We start from the raw sequence: 20766 nt of genomic DNA, 5'->3' as shown, positions 1-20766 counted from the left end.
AATATATTAATAGGAGGGATTTCAATCTCAATTTGGATTCAAACATAGATAAAACCGGGAAAAAAATTAACAGAAAGAATAAAGTAACCAAATTTATAATTAAATCGATGCAAGAAATGCAACTTTTGGATATATGGAGGAAACAACACCCAAAGGAAAAGGAATATTCATATTATTCGGATAGACATAAAACATATTCAAGAATAGATTTATTCCTGTTATCAGCTTGTATACAAGGTAGAGTTAGGAAAACAGAATATAAAGCTAGAATATTATCGGACCATTCACCCTTGATATTGACAATAGAGTTAGACGATATCCCTCCAAAAATGTATAGATGCAGATTAAACCCCATGCTACTTAAAAGACAGGATTTTAGAGAATTCATAGAAAGACAAATTAAAATGTATTTTGAAATAAATACGGAATCAGTGAAGGATAAGTTTATATTATGGGACGCAATGAAAGCGTTCATCAGAGGGCAAATAATAAGTTACGTAACTAAGATGAAGAAGGATTACAATCAGGAAACAGAACAGTTGGAAAAGGAAATAGCAGATATAGAGAAAGAATTAGCAAGGAAGGAAGACACTACTAAAAGAAGGGAATTGGTAGATAAAAAAATAAAATATGAAACATTTCAAACATATAAGGTGGAGAAAAATATAATGAAGACAAAGCAGAAATATTACGAACTAGGAGAAAAAACGCACAAAATTCTAGCGTGGCAGCTTAAGATAGAACAAACTAAAAGAATGTTATTGGCATCAAGGAAAAAAGACAAACAGATCACATATAATCCAACGGAAATTAATGAAAATTTCAGAGAATTCTACGAATAATTATACCAAACTGAAAACGAAGGGAAAGAAGCCAAAATAGATGAATTCTTAACTAAAATTGAACAACTGAAATTACAAACAGAGGAACAAAATAAATTAATAGAACCATTTGAAATAGTAGAAATACAAGAGACAATAAAAAATCTGCCAAATAATAAAATACCAGGAGAGGATGATCTCCCAATAGAATTCTATGAAACATTTAAAGATTTATTTATTCCTCCCCTCCTGGAAGTAATCAACCAGATTGATAAAACACAAAGCTTACCAGATTCGTGCAAAACAGCAATAATTACAGTAATACCAAAGGCAGGGAAAGATCCACTTGTACCAGCATCATATCGACCAATATCTCTACTTAACACAGATTACAAGATAATAGCTAAATTATTAGCAAACAGATTAGCTGATTATGTACCAAAAATAGTAAGTCTAGACCAAACTGGATTCATAAAAAAAAGATGAATAACAGATAATAGTTGTAAGTTTATTAACTTAATTCATGCAGTAGAAGGAAATAAAACTCCAACAGTAGCGGTTGCTTTAGACGCAGAGAAGGCCTTCGACAGAGTAGAATGGAATTATTTATTCAAGGTACTACAAAAATTTAGTTTACCAGAGAAATATATTAATTGGATTAAAGCATTATATAAGGGGCCATTGGCAAGAGTGACAGTAAATGGATATGTATCAAAACATTTTAACTTAAGCAGATCAACAAGACAGGGATGCCCACTATCGCCCTTATTGTTCGCGTTAGCCATAGAACCACTTGCAGAACTGATAAGAACAGAAAATAAAATAAAAGGCAAGGAATACAAAAGAGGAGGGGGTAAAAAGTCCACGTCAGCTGCAGGCTGACGATGCGGGACAGGCAGACACGATTGCAGCGGTTGCAGGGGAAAATTGGTTGGTTGGGGTTGGGTGTTGGGTTTTTCCTCCTTTGCCTTTTGTCAGTGAGGTGGGCTCTGCGGTCTTCTTCAAAGGAGGTAGCTGCCCGCCAAACTGTGAGGCGCCAAGATGCACGGTTTGAGGCGTTATCAGCCCACTGGCGGTGGTCAATGTGGCAGGCACCAAGAGATTTCTTTAGGCAGTCCTTGTACCTTTTCTTTCTCTGTCACGGTGGCCAGTGGAGAGCTCGCCATATAACACGATCTTGGGAAGGCGATGGTCCTCCATTCTGGAGACGTGACCCATCCAGCGCAGCTGGATCTTCAGCAGCGTGGACTCGATGCTGTCGACCTCTGCCATCTCGAGTACTTCGACGTTAGGGATGTAAGCGCTCCAATGGATGTTGAGGATGGAGCGGAGACAACGCTGGTGGAAGCGTTCCAAGAGCCTACCCCCTCCATAAATCTTCATCCGCGAAGCCAAGCCAAAGAGTATAGTATACCTGACGGAACCAGAAACATCAATAAAAGAATTACATAAGAAATTGAAGGAGTATGGAGAAGTGTCGGGATACAAGATTAATGCAAATAAAAGTGAAGCAATGCCAATGAATAATGCGGATTTCTCAAAACTCAAGAAAGAATCACCGTTTAGATGGCAAATGCAAACAATACGACACCTAGGTATACAAATAAATAAAAACCTCAGCCATCTATATAAACTTAATTATTATCCACTAATGAAAAAATACAGGAAGATTTAGAGCATTGGAAAGACTTACCATTAACACTAATAGGAAGGATAAACTGTATTAAAATGAACATTTTTCCAAGGATACAATACCTATTTCAGGCACTGCCAATACACTTGACAGAAAAATTCTTTAAGGAGTTAAAGAAAATAATAAGGAAATTTTTATGGAAAGGAGGGAAACCGAGGATAGCACTAGATAAATTAACAGAATGGTATAGACAAGGAGGCTTACAACTGCCAAATTTTAAAAATTATTATAGAGCCGCACAATTAAGATATCTATCAGATTTTTACCAAACAAAAGAAAAGCCAGATTGGACTAGATTAGAGCTAGACAAAATAGGGGAGAAGATATCTGAACATATATTATATAAATGGGATGAAAAATTGGTAAAACATAGGAACTCTCCAGTATTGCACCATTTGCTTAATATTTGGAAGAAGATTCATGTAGAAAGAAATAAAACAAACTACCAATTATCAAAACTAATACTGACGCAAAATCAGCTAATCCCTTTTACGTAGATAACCTGTCTTTTAGAGAATGGGAGAAAAAAGGGATTAAAAGAATAGAAAATTGTTTTTCGGGGAATAAATTATTATCCTTTGAACAAATGAAGGATAAATATAATATAACTCAAGATACAGTGCTGGCATATTACCAATTGAAATCCTATTTAAAGGATAAATTGGGAAGTAGTCTGAAGTTACCAGAAGGAAGCAATTTTGAATATCTGATTACAGACACAATGATAATTTAAAAATTTATAACAAACGTGTATATCAAATTACAAGAAAAGGTGAACGAGGAAATAAATGATAAAACTAAACAAAAGTGGGAACAAGATCTAGACATAAAGATAAAAAAGGAAACATGGGAGAGGTTATGTTTAGGAACTATGAGAAATACAATAAATACGAGATTACGTATGATACAATATAATTGGATACATAGGTTATATATCACTCCTCAAAAGTTAAATAAATGGGATCCAACAGTATCTGACAGATGTTTTCATTGTAAAAAAGAAATAGTAACAACAATTCATGCAATCTGGACTTGTGAAAAGGTGAAAAAATTTTGGGAAGATCTAAACCAGATATTAAATAAAATTACAGAAAGCAATATACCAAAAAACCCAGAGATCTTCCTCCTAAGTAACATAAAAAATAAAGAATTTGGACTTGATTTGGAGGGTGTACAAAAAAGATTTGTTAAGATAGCCCTAGCTGTAGCAAAAAAATGTATTATGTCAAACTGGAAATTAGAAGATAATTTAAAATACAGCAATGGTATATAGAAATGAATAAATGTATTCCATTAGAAAAATAACATATAGTTTAAGAAATAATATAACATTATTTGAACAAATATGGGAGCCGTACATGGAATATAATAGAGAAAACCTACCGGGACATCTATCACCTAAAATGACAAAAGGAAAAGAGAATGGAAAGAATTGACTCAGTGGAAGTTTTTGTTCGTTAATGTTGAGTGACAACATTGTTTGATGGGTTTGATGTATCTTGGACTCAGAGTTTTGAATGGATGGAGGGGGAGGTGGGGGGGGGGGAGGGGAGGTGGGGGGAGGGGAGGAGGGAGGGAGGGAGAAAACGACACTGTATATATTTGAAAGGAGAAATATGTATATCTTGAATAATGTGATCTATAGTGTGAAAAAAAATTTTAAAAAAAAAGTATCACTGGAAATTATAGGCCATTGACCCTGAGTTCAGTAGCAGGTAAATTATTAGAAGTTGTTGTTTGAAAATGAATAAACAAATACTTGGATAGTCAACAACAGACTGGGGATAGTCAACACTTCGTGTGTTAAGATTTAACCAATTTAGCTTTTGAAGGCTCTTACCAGGAAGTTTTATTAACGATAGGCGGTGTATGTTGTCTACATAGACTTTAACAAGGCCTTTGGCAAGGTCCCACATGGGACGTTAGTCAGCAAGGTTCAGACATTTGTTAAACATGGTAAACTGGATTCGTCATTGATTTATACAGGAAGAGCCAGAGAATGGTGGTAGATGATGGCCTCACAGATGATAAGCCTATGACAAATGTTGTATATCAGGGATTGGTTCTGACATGTCATTTGTTGTCTATATCAATGATGCTGTAGTAAATTGGATCAGCAAGTTTGCAGATGACACAAAGATTGGAGGCATTTCCGACAGCAGTGATGGTTTTCAAATCTTTCAAAGGAATCTGGACCAGCTGGAAAAATGGGGTGAACAATGGCAGATGGAATTCAATGTAGACAAGGGTAATGTCATGAGAAAGACAAACCAAGGAATGATATACATGGCTAATTGTAGTGCACTGAGGAGTGCAGGAGAACAGAGGTACCTGGGAATACAGAATTCAGACATTCCAGAAAGTGACATCACAGGTAGATAGGATGGTAAAGTGTTCTTTTGGCATATTGGCCTTCATAAATCAAAGTATTGAGTTCAGGAGATGGGATTATCAGTTAAAGTTGTATAAGATAATCATGAGGCCAATTTGGCATATTGTGTTCAATTTTGGTCTCTGAACATTAAGATAGATAGCAATAAGATCAATAGAGTGCAGAGAAGGTTGACCAGGAGTTTTCTAGATTTCAGGGACATATTTACAGTTAAACTGGTTAGGACATTCTTTCCTTAAAGAGTCAGAGAATGAAGAAAAATTTTACATAGGTATTTAAAATTATGATGTGTACAGGCAGAGTCAGGTAGGTGAGATACAAGCTAGAGGACATGGCTGAAGGGTGAAGGGGGATGGTTTCATTGTAGCAGACTTTCTAAATGAGTCCACATCACAAAACTATGCTTAGGAAGGAAGATCAAAGGTAGGAATTCAATAGTGATAATCTGGATATTGCTACCTGTGCCACTCACTATGAGAGTAGGAATGGCTGAGGAGTTGGTGCAGGGGGAACAGGTTCAGATTTGTGGATGACTGGGATCTCTTCTGGTGAAGTTAGGAACTGTAAAAAGGACGGACTGTCTGAACTAGAGAATGACTAACATAAAAGCGAGCAAGTTCACTGAAGCTGTCAGGTCAATTTTAAACTAGTGTGGGAGGGAGAGTGTAACTACAATGTGACAGCAGAGACTAGAACAGAAGGTGGAAAGGATGATGCAATGTCTTATGAGCACGTAAGGAAGGTCAGATGGGGAGGAAGCATAAATGTCGTTGGTTGGAGTGTCTGAAATGTGTTTAGGTCAATGCAAGTAGTATTAGAAATAAAGGTGATAAAGCTAGAGCATAGACTATTACTTTGTATTGTGATGTTGTGGATGATGCAGCAAATTGGGTGACGCAAATATAGGATTGTCTGATGGAGGTACTGGGATTTAGAAGTTTTAAAATGGATAGGATGGGAAGTAAAAAAGAGTGGTAGAATGACTGATAGAGAATATCACAACTGAGGAGAAGAGTGGATGATGTGATGGGAATGTCTATTAAATCGGTGAGGGTGAAAGTCAGAAGCAGGAAGGGAGCAGTCCTGACATTGGGAGTAGTCTTTCAGCCCCTAAAGAGAAGACAGCATTTGGAATGATGCAGAAATATCTGGGCTGTTGTTATGGGAAATTTCAACTTTTCACATATTCTCTGACCCCCCCGACTATAAGTGGGTCAGAATGGCAGGATATTCCACTGTTTCCAGGAAGAATTCCTGAAACAGTATGTGAATCAGCTTATGAGAAGGGAGGGCATACTGAATTTAGTACTGGTTTGTAAATGTGATCAGGTGACATTACTCTCAGTTGGGAAGCATTATGCTACTGGTGACCACAATTCCCTGAGTGTTAGCATAGCTGCAGAAAACGATAAATACAAAAATAATTGTGAAGTGTTTGTTTGGGGATGGCTAATTAAGATGCCGTGAGGTAGGGAGAGAATATTGGGAATATATATTCTCAGGAGAATGTACATGAATTATGCAAGGAATGTTCAGAGATCACTTGAATGGGGTTCTGGATAAGTTTATCCCCCAGACACAGGGAAACGATGGGAAGAAAAGGGAAGTGTGGTTATCAAAATAGTTGAGATCATTAGTTGAGGAAAAGAAGTGACATACATTCGATTTAGGAAACAAAAAATGAAGGTCTCACGAGAATTACATGGTAACCAAGAAGTAAATTAATAAAGCTCAAATTAGACATGAGAATGGTTTGGCAAGTTTGATTAAATAAATACCTAATTGTTTCTCTGCATATGTTAAGAAAAGAAAGATGAAGAGAGTGAAGTTAGGGCCACTTAGGGATGAGGGAGGCAACATGTGTCTGAAGAGGTTTGGGAGATTTTAAATGAAAAGGTTGCTACTGTATTCACTATAAAAATGGAACTTGATCAAGATGACCTCAGAATATAACAAGTATATCTGCTGGAGGACTTTAAGATAAGAACTAAGATGTACTGGATCTTGTTAAAAGATGAGCATTGATAAGATCCCAAGACCAGATGCCATATACTTGTACCCTAGAGTGTTATGGGAAGGTAGGAAAGATATTGATGGGCCATTGGGAATGATCTTTGTATCCTCTTTTGTGACAGAGAATTTGCTGGAAGTGTTGGGTATGACAAACTAGTCCTGTTGATATTGGGCAGAACCAAAATCATGGGCATGTTAGACCATGAGTCATAGATCAGCAGTGGGAAATTCTGAGAGATAATTCTGAAGGAAAGGATTTCCAACATTGAGATGATACGATGATACAGTCTACTCAGGGATAGTCAGTATGGCATTGTGATGAGAAGGTCATGCTTCACGAGTGTAATTTAGATTTTTTTCAGTAGAAAATCAAAGAAAACCACTCCAACAGCGTTGTCTCCGCTCCATCCTCAACATTCATTGGAGTGACTTCATCACCAATATCGAAGTACTCGAGATGGCAGATGCCGACAGCATCGAATCCACGCTGCTGAAGATCAAACTGCGCTGGGTAGGTCAGGCCACCACAATGGAGGACCATCGCCTTCCCAAGATCGTGTTATATGGCGAGCTCTCCACTGGCCACCGAGACAGAGGTGCACCAAAGAAGAGGTACAAGGACTGCCTAAAGAAAGCTCTTGGTGCCTGCCACATTGACCACCGCCAGGGGGCTGATATCGCTCAAACCGTGCATCTTGGTGCCTCACAGTTCAGCGGGCAGCAACCACCTTTGAAGAAGACCACAGAGCCCACCTCACTGTCAAAAGAAAAAAGAGGAAAAGCCCAACACCCAACCCAACCAACCAATTTTCCCTTGCAACCGCTGCAACCGTGTCTGCCTGTCCTGCATCGGACTTGTCAGCCACAAATGAGCCTGCAGCTGACGTGGACTTTACCCTTCCATAAATCTTCATCCGCGAAGCCAAGCCAAAGAAGAAAAGTAAGGTATTTGTCAAGATCTCCCATGGAAGGCACATTCAGAAAGTTACGAGACATGGAAAGTCAGCTATATGGATTCATGATTGGCTTGCCTGTAGAAAGCTGAATGTCATAGTGGACAGGAACTACTCTGCCTTGAAGTTAGTGAGTAGTGGAGTTCGAAAGTTCTTTGCCCCCTGTTTTTTATAATGTTTATAAATGACAAGGACTATGACCTACAGGGATGGGTAAGTATGTTTGCAAATGATACAAAGCTTCAGGGTTTTGCGGGTAGTGTTAAAATTCATTGTAGATTATAATGGAATATAGAGTGGATGCAGAGTTGGGCAGAAAAGTGATAGGAGTTCATTTGTATAAGCGTGAGATGATGCATTTTGGAAAGTCAAAACTGATGGCTGAGTGCAGGGTTGATGGCAAGATTTAACAATCTGGAAGGACAGAGGGATCTTGTGGTCCAAACATACAGACCTCTCAGTTTTGCGAGGAAGATCGCTATGATATTTAAGATGGTGCATAGTAAGCTGAGTCATATTAGAAGGGAATAATGTCAGGAGTCGTGAGGTAATATTGCAGATCTATAAATGTCTGATGAGGCAACACTTAGAATATTGATCTCCATTCTGGTCGCCTCATGCACCTTGCATCCGATGCAAGGGCTTTTCTCATTGGAATGAAGAATAATGTGGATTACAAATATATGAGAGGCATGTACAAGGTAAACAATCAGCACCTGTTTTCCCAGGGCGAGAGTAGCAAACACAAGAGATCATCTTTAAAAAGTGAAGGATGAATGCTGAGGGCAGATATTATAGTGAGATTTTATGCAGAGTTGTAGGTGCCTAGAATACCTTGCCAGGGATCATGGTGGAGGCTGAAACCTGAGGTTGCAATGGTGGTAATAGGGACATCTACGAGACTCTTAGACAGGCACACGGATGAAAGAAAAGTAGAGTGTCATGAGGTGGGAAAGATTTATTTTTTCAGTTAGGAATATATCAGTTGGCACAAGATCATGGGCCGAAGTACATTTACTGCACTGTACTCCATGTTGATTTGAAATCTTCCACTGCAAGACATCCCAATCACATTTGAGTATTTGTGTACCCTGCTCACAGCTCACGTTTCAACAGTCATTTCTGGGGCTTTGTTTCATGCTGGACGTGTTACATCTCGTTCCAATATCCAAGTGGTTGGAGTATATCGTGTGTGATCGTGGAGAAGCACTGATCCAGACATACCTCAATAGTCTCTGCAGGGCTTTCCAACAGAGGTCAATTATTCATACGTCTTGTTTCCAAGTGAGGAGCTGATGAAATATTGGGTTGCACTGATTTTCACCAGACACGTTTGTTACGGAGTCCAGAGGACCCCAAAATCCAACAGCAATAGACAGGCACCACAACACAGGGTTACTTATACACAATTTTCCAGATGATCCTCTTTCTTTCAGATAACCTTTCACACTGCCAGTCTTCTCCTTCGACCAGGCAGCCTTCGAAAGTTTGCCAGCTTGTCCCTCTTGAACTGATTTCTGTCTTCTCTCTCTCTCTCTCTCTCTGTTTCACACCCTCCCTCTCTGAGAGCAAAATTATTCCCCCTGTCTACCAAAATCACATGGTCTCCTAGGCAAACTGTATTCTGCACTTTATTTCGTTCTTGCAAAAAGCATTCTGCAAAAGTCCTGCAAATACTCTGTGTTTTGAAATGTGTGTGTGTGTGCAACCTGCTCTAACAATTCCTCCCAAACCACCTCTAAATACTCTGTCACACATTACATTAATTATACAATGGCTCCAAGACTTGAGAATGAGCCACGTTTAAGCCTATTATTACAGAGGCATGATAGGGAAGAAATGTAACTGCAAATCATGAAATAAGGCAATATTGATTAGACATCTGTGAATAAGGAAGTGATTTAGCGTTTGTCTTCAGCTTCGGCTTGGGAATTGCGAAGGAGAGAGACAAGGGAAGACGAGAGCACACCGCCACAAATGAAGGAAACCTTTCTGATAGAATGGATCCAAAGCGGTTAACGTTGCATTAGGAAGATTATGGCCCGCCTTTGATTATGTTTGACGTTGCAAATATCAGGACAGTAGAAGAGTCCGATCAGGGCAGGCGAGATGGGAAAAAAAAGTGAAATAAATCGAATCTATGTCAGAAACATATGGTTTAAAAAAGACCGAACGACAGTTTCCTAAATGTACTGATGGGTGGATAATTAATTTAATATAGACATGCAGCACGGTAACAGGCCATTTCGGCCCACGAGCTCGTGCAGCCTAGTTAAACCCAATTGATATAAAACCCTGACATGTTTTGAATGGTGGGAGGAAAGCGGAGCACCCGGAGGAAACCCACGCAGACACGGGAGAAGGTACAAACTCCTCGTCGGATTTGAATCCCGCTCGCTGACGCTGGAACAGCTTTGCGCCAACATCTACATTAGCCATGACGCCAATGAGAATACAGAGATTAATCCGGGTCAATGTGGGTTGGTTCAGTTGGTGATCGCCATTCACGGAAAGACACTGAGCTGCATTCAAGTACAGACGGAAGTTGGGGTGCTCACGGAAAGCAATAACACGTGTCATTTCTTTTGTACAGGACTCCAGCTGGAGACTTGACTGTTAACATACTGCCACTTCTGGATACGACAGTGTAGGGTTGACAGTAATAAGGTGTGTCTAGCTTACCACCATTCTCATGCCTCACCAGAACATTATTTCCGGGCATGATGTCTGAGTACCTGGCTCCACGTCTCGAGTCTGTGTACAGCTTTGCTGCTCCTTTCTTTTCAGCATCATGGTCCCTCATCTCCTGGTCGTCCCAGATTTCCTTTATTTCGGGCATTTTTGTGTGGATTTTTCTCCCAAAAAATGCTCTGCAGGACTTCTTCCTGTGGTTGCATGGGGTGTTGCCCGATAGACAGCCACATAAGATAGCAATGCTTCTCGCCAATTTTGTCCTTCTGCGTGAGCAATCCGTAATCGTTTTTCAATGGACTGATTTTGTCTCTCTACTTCCCCGTTGGCTTGTGGCCATTTCGGAGTTACTTTATGATGGTGAATACCTGTGGTCCTCATGTATTCAGCAAATGTCTCTGAAATGAATTGTGGACCATTGTCAGAGTATAGCGTAACAGGCAATCCATATCTTGCGAAGATCTCTGCTAATGCTTGTATTGTTTTTTCTGTGGTCGTGGACCTCATCACAACGTACTCATAGTATCTGCTGTAGTAATCTATCACTACCATGATTGATTCACCAGTCGGTAAAGGTCCAAGAAAATCAACGGCTACGTCGATCCACGGTCCTGTCGGAAGTTGCGTACTCCGGATCGGCTCTGGAGGATTACTCCTACTTGCGATTTGACATCCATGGCAAGTTTTGACGAATTTCTCTGCATCTTTATCACAACCTGGCCACCATACTTTACTCCTGAGGTTTTGCTAGGTACCAACAATACCTAGGTGTCCTTCATGAGCTAAGAATACGATCTTCGGTCTCAACCTCTGTGGTATCACCAGTCTACAACCTCTCAATACACACTGTCCGATGCAACAAAGTTCGTCTCTAATGGGAATGTAAGCCTTGTGAGTACACTTGTCCCATTGTCCACTCTGTATGCATTCTCTTACTTCCATGAGTTCTGGATCACGTTCGGATTCTCTCTCGACTTCCTTCGTAGTCACAGCTTTCGGTGTCGACTGAATAGCTACGAAGCGTACAAAGCTCTCTGCTTCTGTCCCCAATTCTGACTTGGATTGTGGGCCTCCATCCTTCACCAATCTGGACAGCGGATCAGCAATGTTTGCTTTGCCAGCAATGTGAACTACTTTGTACTTGTAGGTTTGGAGTCGGAGTACCCATCGCTCTATTCTGGCACATGGTTTGGATCTAGCGGCATAGATCACTTCTAATGGTTTATGATCTGTGATGAGTTCAAATTCAATGCCATACAAATATGCATGGAACCTCTCACTGGCCCATACAAGTCCGAGTGCTTCTTTCTCTGTCTTAGAATATCTTCATTCCACATCTGACAACAAACTGCTGGCGTAGGCATTGATTCTTGGTCCTACATCATGTATCTGGACCAACACGGCTCCTAAACCAACAGGACTAGCATCTGCTATGACTTTGGTTGGTGCAGCCGGATCATAATATCCAAGAGTATCAGCATCTGTCAGACTTTGCTTCAGCGTTGTGAATGCTTTTTTCTGCTCCAATCCAAAATGAAATGGTACACCTTTCCTGGTTAGTTTCCTTAGTGGTTCTGCCACTGTAGCAAAATTAGGAATGAACTTTGCGCAATAATTGACCAATCCAGGAAACTCCTCATCTCCGTTGCGTTCTGGGGTGCACGTGCATCTGCAATAGCCTTCACCTTGGCCTCTGCTGGGTTTAGTCCTTCCCGTGTAAGTCTGTGTCCCATGAAGTCCATTTCTGACACACCGAACTGGCACTTGTTTCCATTCACGGTAAGGTCTGCCTCCTGTAGTCTAGATAGTACACGCCTCAACCGTCTGTCATGCTCTTCCTTGGTGGGTGCATGGACTAAGATGTCATCAGAAATGTTGGCAACTCCAGGAATGCCTTGAATCACTCGATGGATTTCATATTGGTAGATCTCAGAAGCTGCATTAATGCCGAACGATAGTCTCTTATATCGGTACAATCCACAGTGAGTCACAAATGTTGTTACGTCTCGGGATTCTAGGTCCAGCTCTAATTGATGATAGCCCCATTTTAAATCAATTTTTGAGAATATCTTATTGGTAGTTAACTCTTGAAGTATTTCCTCCACTGTTGGTATAGGGTGTCATTCTCAAATTATAGCTTCATTGGCCATTCTCATATCAACACACAGTCTTATGTCACCATTTGGTTTGGGCACAATCACTACTGGGCTAACCCATTGCGTCGAATGTTCCACAGGTTCAATAATGTCTTGCTCTATCAACTCTTTAATTTTGGCTTCGACTTTCCCACGAAGTCGAAACGGAGTTCTGCGCACTGGTTGCGCCTTGGGTTTGACCGTTTTGTCCACCGCTAGCTTTAGTTGTCGACCTTTCAGCTTTCCTACTCCTTGGAAGACTGCGGGGAATTCTTGCTTCATATCCTCGTATGACTGAACTGAATTGACACGAGCTCCAATATGAAGTATTGCCAGGTCTTGCGCTGTGCGTCTACTCAGCAATGGTTCTCCCCTCTCAACGATGACAACAAACTCTGCTTCGGTGTACTTATCACCAGCTTCAACAGTTGCAGTAAAACATCCAATGGTCTGCAATGGCTTCGTTGCTGTATATGGATACAGTTTCTTGGAGCACTTCCTTGAGGTACAGATGATCTTTTTCCTTTTCAATTTCTCCCACAAATGTCGATCAATTACATTACTGTCACTGCCTGAGTCTACAATGACCTGAACTGTCACACCACCAATAATCACTGGGACCTTCTCATGATGTACATCATTCAATGCAAATTGATAATATCTCTGTCCATCCTGGTTATCATCATCATCGTCACTTTCTGGGTCACTGTCTATATGGCGAATAGTGTCTTTCTTTCCAGGATACTTTCCTTTCCCCCAAGCTTTGCCTTTGGAAGCTGTGCTCTTCCCCTTCTGGTCTGCATTGGACTTGCTTTTGCACTTCTTTGCAAAGTGGTCTTTACCTCCGCACTTTCTGCAAACTTTGCCTTTTGCTGGGCAGCATGGGTCTTTTCCAAAATGACCTGTTTCCACATCGATAACACTCCACGTCATGTCTCAACGTATATCTTGGCTGGTTATGTGATAGCCTCTTAACTTTCTGGCTTGAGTTGTCCTTCAGGGTCATGGTATGAAATTGCCCCTCAACAGCCTCTAATGCAGCAGCAATGGCTAAAGCATTGGTGAGCTTCAACTCACTCCCTTTTTCCAGCAGACGTCTCCTGAGCTTGTCTGATCTGCAGTGCTGCACGACTTGATCCAATAATTGGTTGTCCAAATCAGCTGCCATGTAATTGCATCCAACAGCCAGCTGGCGCAATCTCGTCACGTACTGAGCAATTGTTTGTCCATCTTCTTGTTTCGTTTTCCGAAACAAATGGCGTTGAAATGTAACATTCGGTGTCACTACATAGTGTGCATTCAATGCATTGACCGCTTTCCGGTATTCATCCTTCCTACCTGTATTCAAAAGTGTCTTAAAAGTTTCCCAAACTGCGGGTCCTGCGGTGAAAAGAAGTAACACCCTTCTCTGCGCTTTTTGTTCCACCGTACCGCTATCGAGAAATAGGTAACGACTGTCGGCGTAGGCTTCAAATTCTTCCAGCCATGCCTTCCACTTCACACTTACAGTGCTTGCATCACCAGTCGGGTCAAAATGAGGAACACCTCGAAGTTTTAAAAAATTAGCTTCTGTGCCTGCCATGAGGAAACGTTTTTCAGCCCAAAGCCACCGAATCAAAAATCAAAATTCTTATCACATTTAAGTTCCAAAATGTTGTTGTTTTAATCCTCGTTGCCAATGTCACATTTGTGGCCCGAAATGTGAAGTTAATAACACTAATAACGCAAGTTTTACCAGTTAAACATCTCCGTGTCTTTATTCTCCAGCTTTCAATGTTCCTCCATTTCGCGCTTTTCTCTCTCTCTCATACCACGTGACTTCCGATCAGGTGAATACATCTCATGCATATTCATTATCATGACAGAAAGGTACTTGTAACTATCCTGGCTCCAGTTCCAAACAATGGTCATTCATTTTATGACGTCAGTTCAATTAACAGCTTCCTGTGAAAGGTGCATAACATTCTCCAGAGATCTTCAGTATTTTTTCATTCTTTCAAATAAGATCCGTTTTAAAATGTATGTATGTATGTAACCTACTCTAAATCTTACCAAGTTCTCAAATATTACTAAATTCTTCCAAAATATTTATCCATTACAGTACACTCTCCCGTGTCCGCGTCGGTTTTCGCCGGGAAAAATGTGCCGGTTTGGTATGTCATTTGGATGTAATTAGGCAGAAGCCTCGTGGACCGAAATGGCCACCTACTGTGCTTTATGTCTAAAATATTTATTTAAAAATATTAAAGTGGACATATTCAATGTTCAAAGCACTCGGTTAAAGGCTGGCCATGAGGAATATGATGTCTTACATATTCTCAACGAGAATATGGTGGTCGGTTCAAGTCAAGTTCCTGCCTCTGGTCTCCGCAGCTGACGCCAAACCTTCAGAGTTCCTCAAGCATCGGATCTTTAACTGGCGTAATTATACCATGATTACCTACTTGTAATTTTCACATAAATCATAAAACACGCCTTCAATTCAATATATATGTAAGACAAGGATTTATATCCATAACCATCTCGTTCCTCAGCATTTCTCCAAGGATCAACATTCAATCTAGTTCAATAAATGAAAATACTGAAATTCAGACGATTTGCTGGATGTTGCGAGAGACACTTGGTGTCCCAATGTTAACTTCTCGCTCGATGTCACCGATGTGAATGAGCTGGATATTGACTTCCGAAAGATGGGTTAACTGCACTCCTCTTTTCGTGTCAGTGAAAATAAGTCAGAGGGAGTGGACAACTGGAATATCCAATAAAGGCTAAACCACAGGATTCTGTTGAGACTGTGGTTAAGTGAAAGAACATACAGTGCCTTTATGAAGCAAAGTTAAACATCACCAAGTTTCGACGATGGCAATAAAGGCAATGTTTGACCTTTTGAATTTCTCCAGCATTTTTGTGTACTTTCATCGATCAATAAAGTCGCCTTATCGACATAAAAGGTCAAGGATGTACACCAGCGCCTCCCCTTCCTCAGGTGCGTGACTAAGTGGCCATGCCAACTGTTGTCAGTTTACAGACGCATCGTTCAAAGTATTCTGTCTGGAGGCCATGCAACCTGGTTCAGGAAATGTCCACTCAAAACCGAAACAAATTGCAGAAGTTTCTGAAATGAACTGTTACACTATCACAGACCTTCCTTTCCATCAATTCCATCCACAATTATTGCTGCCTCGGAGTAGCAGGAAATATTTCAAAAGGCTCATCCGACGCTGCTGGCACTCCACCCACCTTTTATTCGTTGCGAAAATAAACCAAACAGTTGCGAGATCACCACCAAATTTAATAACAAATGATATTCTTATAATTATAAGAATGTTCAATGAATCATACTCCGAAAGGATAAATTTGTCTTTACTCTGTTCCAACTGATCTTTCTCTGCAATACACACTCTGCTCTGCATTTTTTTTTTCTGGGAAACTTTCCATGAGCCAACTGGCTGGCGAGTTCGTGAAGTAGTAGAGAAAATATCCGGTTTTAAATGCTGGTGAAATCCGATATCCGGAACGCCGACTTTATTTTCCTCCATTATCACATTTCAATAGGACTTTAACTGGATATTTCATCACGTTGATCAGCTCCTTCCTGAATTTAGACTGAGTCACTGCATCAATGCAAGTGTTTGCAGCAGCTGAGAACCAAGAGCATGAAACTGCTTTGGTCCGCGATAAAAATAGGGTCATTCACACTGGTCATGATAAACCGCTGTGTCATATTCATCCACAGGAAAAATATTAAATAGGTCATCCAAAGCAATATGAAGTTTCCTGATACTGCGAAGAGTAAGACAATGGACTTCCTTCGGCTCTTCACCTCGGAATCATCCTGATCCGCAAAATTCTTGCTGCCTCTCAGAACCTTGCGGACTCTCGTGGCTGCAACAATATGCGCGACCGTCAGAGCATTAAGCAGTGATATGAGGAGCATTGGGAGTAGAGGAGTGAACACTCGATGAATCCACGTGAATGATATCCATCCAGGATGGGTACCAATCTGATTTCCAATTTAACAGAACCACTCTGTGTTCCCCACAGTAAATAAGGGTTTAAATAGAAAGAGCCATGGGATGTTTTTACAGAAGAACAGCGGGACGTTTTTATCGGAGCAAAACCTCGTCCTCAGCTTGTGGCAGCAAATCATCACATATCGGTCACAGGTAAACGCGAGAGTCAACCATACGGAAATATCGGTGGCGGCGTGAATAAGTACAGACTGGAAAGTGCACACCTGGGTTATGAACAAGAACGTTGTTGGAAAATAAAATTCGTTCATACGATAGAGTATCACGTCAAAAACCACGACCAATAGATCCGCCGTTGCCATGGTCACGAGGTAGCGAGAGACACCCCTGGACAGACCGCAATTCCCCCGTGAAAGGATCACAATGGACATCACGTTCGCTGTGACTGGAAAACAATCAGAAATGCATGGTCAGTATATGTCTATTTTGACGTTTACTTCACGTTTATGAGATTTCTTACTGTAATGGGCTGAGCATCAGCGTTGAGCTACTGACAGAAACAAAGTTATCATCACTCTGAAGAAAACATAACATTGGTGAAATTAGCAATTAGTCCAACATTCCGCAGAAGCTCTCCTGCACCTTATTCACCGCATTCACATCCAACCTTTTATGCGGCGGAGCTGCACTAAAATGTCCAAATGGACGCATTGTTCACCGTATCTGGTTTACATTTTGGCAAAGACAGAGAAGAACTTGGGTTCTGAGGCACGACACTGCTGGATGAACTCAATGGGTCGAGGAACATCAACGAAGAGAACGGGAATTATTGGCATTTCAAGTTGAATTATTTCATGAAGGATGGATGGACAACATTCATTGGAGCGACTTCATCCCTAACATCGAAGTACTCGAGATGGCAGAGGCCGACAGCATCGAATCCACGCTGCTGAAGATCCAACTGCGCTGTGTAGGTCACGTCTCCAGAATGGAGGACCATCGACTTCCCAAGATCAGCGAGTTATATGGCGAGTTCTCCACTGGCCACCGTGACAGAGGTGCACCAAAGAAGAGGTACAAGGACTGCCTAAAGAAATCTCTTGGTGCCTGCCACATTGACCACCGCCAGTGGGCTGATATCGCCTCAAACCGTGCATCTTGGCGCCTCACAGTTTGGCGGGCAGCAACCTCCTTTGAAGAAGACCGCAGAGCCCACCTCATTGACAAAAGACAAAGGAGGAAAAACCCAACACCCAACCCCAACCAACCAATTTCCCCCTGCAACCGCTGCAACCGTGTCTGCCTGTCCCGCATCGGACTTGTAAGCCACAGACGAGCCTGCAACTGACGTGGTCATTCTACCCCTCCATAAATCTTCGTCTGGAAGCCAAGCCAAAGAGAAGATTTCATGAATATATGATGATAATGTCAAAGAATTATTTGTATCTCATTACATTTTAATGCTTTTTGGTAATGTCGAAGAATTATTTGTATCTCATTACATTTTAATGCTTTTGAATTGTATCTCAATGCGAAATTTTGGCTTTAAACACAATATAACTGACAAGCCTTTAGTGTGACAATAAGATGGCTGAAAACAGTGAGACCTTGCAAACATTCTTTGAGATTAGGCACCGATTGTTCAAACTCTGCAAGAAGAGATACAATAATAAACAAAGATAAAGTTAGCATAAACATCATTAATCATGTGTTGTTCGTGGCAATCTCGGACCACAACATATTCTATTTTGTGTTATGAAAAGTAAACAGCAAAAATCCAGATGTCAGGGCTGGGAAACTACGTTTTGATGTATGAATGATGTAACATTTTGTGTGAGGGATTTTCTGCCACTTACTCATTGGAAATTATATAAATATAGAAGCAACCATATGTGGGAGCTCAGAATTCAGGGAGATCTCTGCTTGAGACATCTCCTGACTAGCCATCATCACTTCCCGTATAGGAATTGAACATTTATAATAAAACCTGCATCCTTGAAGAGATATTTTTATTGTGTTCTTTTACAGTCTGATTTCATTTCAGAGGAGCGGGCTGACTTCCACAGTAAAACGAACGAGTGTCTTATTTAAAACCAAAGCCGAGAGTAGAACACAATATTAGTTTCTCTGTGACAAGATGGAATTGTAAAAGAGGGACAATATCAGTGCAGTTTCGAAGAGAGATGCAGCTTTCTTGCAATCGCACGTCGATGCAATTGATTCTGTGCGGGAGCAGAACCCAGAGGGGAGCGGCTTCTCGCTGCTGTAGAGACATATGAGGGGTGAAAAAAGATTTGCCCCGCTGAGAAGCAACACCAGGTGCGATGCAACACTTGGAAAAGAGTGAGGATGTGTATGAATAATATCCTGCCCTTCCTCCTAAAGTAGTGAAAAGATTCTGATGAAAGGCGTTGTTGACGTCAGGTCGGCTCGACATTCTGGCGATGTCTATTTTATAATAAGAAGACAAAGTACTTCTGATAAGATATGACTGAGAGTAGCGGAGTGGGAGAGATGATCAGTTCCTAAAATAGAACTCTGAAACTGAACATAACCGAGTTTGTAGATCACATATTTCAGGTTAAACGTAACACGTGGAAAAGACATTAAATTAATTCTACGTCTGAGTTTGTTTTTTTTTTCGTAAAATGTGAATGTTCTGTTGAAGAAAGATAAATGTCATCGAGCTCGGTTATTTAACACAAAACGGGTCAGTGATGGCTAAAATCCATGTTTTGTCCAGATAACAGCCGGAAAAGATCAATTCTTTTATAATTAGGTGCTTCCACTTACCCGGGAGTCCAAACGCAGCCACAATCGGGTAGTAAATCATAACTGCCTGCAACGTTGGGGGCAACGAGGAAAATGGATAGGCAGTGAGTGGATCTGTCATCTTGGCCAAACAGTGACGGGGAAACTGAGGCAGAATACAGCAGATAGCGGCTAAATATACAGCCTTCATCACTCCCAGGAAGACTGTTGCACTCGGGTCATCAATAAACGGTCATTGATATTACTTCCAGAGAAATGAGCATCGCACAAACACCGCTCACATTCTTGTTTGTGTCTATAGATGCATATGCAGGAATTAAAAAATAGCACATTTTTAAATAACAAACGACGGCACGGTTAGCGGAGCATTCAGCACCACGCTATTACAACCATCGACAGGATTGAATCCAGTCGTTTCTCGAAGGAGTTCGGACGTTTTCCTTGTCTGAGTTGGTTTCCCTCGATGGTTCTGGTTCCCTCCCATTAACACTTAAAACATTTGTGACGGATATATTATATTTTATATTGTATATAGATATGTTTTCTTAAAGCAGATAGATTGTGGGGGTTTCTAGTGTAGGTCAACACACAAACACTTCACAAAACAAATTTCATTTAAAATGCAGGAGCTTTGCCGAAAGTGAGCCATGCAGGCCCCAGAGGGTTTGCAAAGACAATAAAACAACGAAAATGCTTTGCTAAAGAATTTCAAAAACAGGTGTAAATGGATTATTGTTTTGAAAGCAACAGATGAACAGGCTCAGAAGATTGGGTCTGGTGCTGTAATCCATCTGGTTGCAGTTTGCTGTTCTAGGAAGGACATGTGGTTTTACAAGCAGAGAGTGAGAGAGAGAAATCAGTTTCAGTTCTACAGTGGCATTTTGAAGACTGGTTGTCAGTTCTGAGTTCAGTCTGTTGAACACCCTTGTGATCCATACAAGATGAAATGGCTGGCTGGAGTGTTTCACCCCAAATAATAGAAACAATAAGGAACTCTGTGGTGACCTGCAGAAGAAGAGGTTATCATTTGGAAAACCCCGATGGGGAGTTTCTTCGGTAAGACACTGAACTGACTGATAGAAGTTAATCACTTTGTGTGTGTGTGTGTGTGTGTGTGTGTGTGTGTGTGTGTGTGTGTGTGTGTGTGTGTGTGTGTGTGTGTCCAAAGAGCAACAAATCTCTCACTGTAACAAATAAGAAACTTCCTGACTGGTCATCAATTAACTTTACACACCAGAGCTTGGTGAAAATTCATAAATGTTAAATTCTCTGTAAGTGCCAGTGAACTTGGAAGAGTGAAGATTGGACTGTGAATCAAAGAACTT

The sequence above is a fragment of the Narcine bancroftii genome, chromosome 5 (genome assembly GCF_036971445.1).
Source record: "Narcine bancroftii isolate sNarBan1 chromosome 5, sNarBan1.hap1, whole genome shotgun sequence".
NCBI lineage: Eukaryota > Metazoa > Chordata > Chondrichthyes > Torpediniformes > Narcinidae > Narcine > Narcine bancroftii.
Note: the sequence above shows the minus strand (reverse complement) of the source record.